Genomic DNA, 1,399 nt, shown 5'->3' on the forward strand with positions numbered 1-1,399 from the left:
TCGACCCTTACTCACGTAAGGTTTATTACTTGGACGACCCAGTACACTTGCTGGTTAGTTGAACGAGATTGTGAAGGAAATAAACAATGCCCTCAGAGTATACATCCTACAAGTAGAAAGAACAAGTGACCACAATTTCGTCCACCAAGTTTTTTGGCGCCGTTGCCGGGGATTGTTCGAGTATGGACAACTGACGGTTCATCTTGTTGCTCAGATTAGGTAATTTTCTTTTCAAAATCTTTTTCAAAATTTTTCTTTTATTTTTCGTTTTTACAAACTTTATTTTCGAAAAAAAAATTAATAAAAATACAAAAAAATTAGAAAATCATAAAAATCAAAAATATTTTGTGTTTCTTGTTTGAGTCTTGAGTCAATTTTTAAGTTTGGTGTCAATTGCATGCTTTTAAAATTTTCTTGCATTTTTCGAAAACTCCATGCATTCATAGTGTTCTTCATGATCTTCAAGTTGTTCTTGACAAGTCCTCTTGTTTGATCTTGATGTTTTCTTGTTTTGTGTTGTTTGTTGTTTTTCATATGCATTTTTCGTTTGTTAGAGTCCATGCATTAAAGATTTCTAAGTTTGGTGTCTTGCATGTTTTCTTTGCATCAAAAATTTTTTCAAAATAATGTTCTTGATGTTCATCATGATCTTCAAAGTGTTCTTGGTGTTCATCTTGACATTCATAGCATTCTTGCATGCATCTTGTGTCTTGATCCAACATTTTCATGTTTTGGGTCATTTTTGTGTTTTTCTTTAAAACTTTAAAAATCAAAAATATCTTTTCCTTATTTTCCTCCAAATTTTCGAAATTTTGGGTTGACTTGGTCAAAAATTTTTAAAATTAGTTGTTTCTTACAAGTCAAGTCAAAATTTCAATTTTAAAAATCTTATCTTTTCAAAATCTTTTTCAAAAATCATATCTTTTTCATTTTTTTTGATATAATTTTCGAAAATTTCAAAATTATTTTTTTCAAAATATTTTCAAAAATATTTTTCTTATCTTTATATCAACTTTTCGAAAATTAGCTAACAATTAATGTGATTGGTTCAAAAATTTGAAGTTTGTTACTTTCTTGTTAAGAAAGGTTCAATCTTTAAGTTCTAGAATCTTATCTTGTAGTTTCTTGTTAGTTAAGTAATTTTTAAAATTAAATCTTTTTCAAAATATCTTTTTCAAATATATCTTTTTATCTTTTATCTTATCTTTTTCAAAATTTTATCTTTTTCAAAAATTTGATTTCAAAATATCTTATCTTTTTCTTATCTTCTTATCTTTTTCAAAATTTAATTTCAAATCTTTTTCAATCAACTAACTAACTTTTTGTTTGTTTCTTATCTTTTTCAAAACCACCTAACTACTTTTTCCTCTCTAATTTTCGAAAATTCTCCCTCTCTTTT

This window comes from Arachis duranensis, chromosome 3, assembly GCF_000817695.3.
Source record: "Arachis duranensis cultivar V14167 chromosome 3, aradu.V14167.gnm2.J7QH, whole genome shotgun sequence".
NCBI lineage: Eukaryota > Viridiplantae > Streptophyta > Magnoliopsida > Fabales > Fabaceae > Arachis > Arachis duranensis.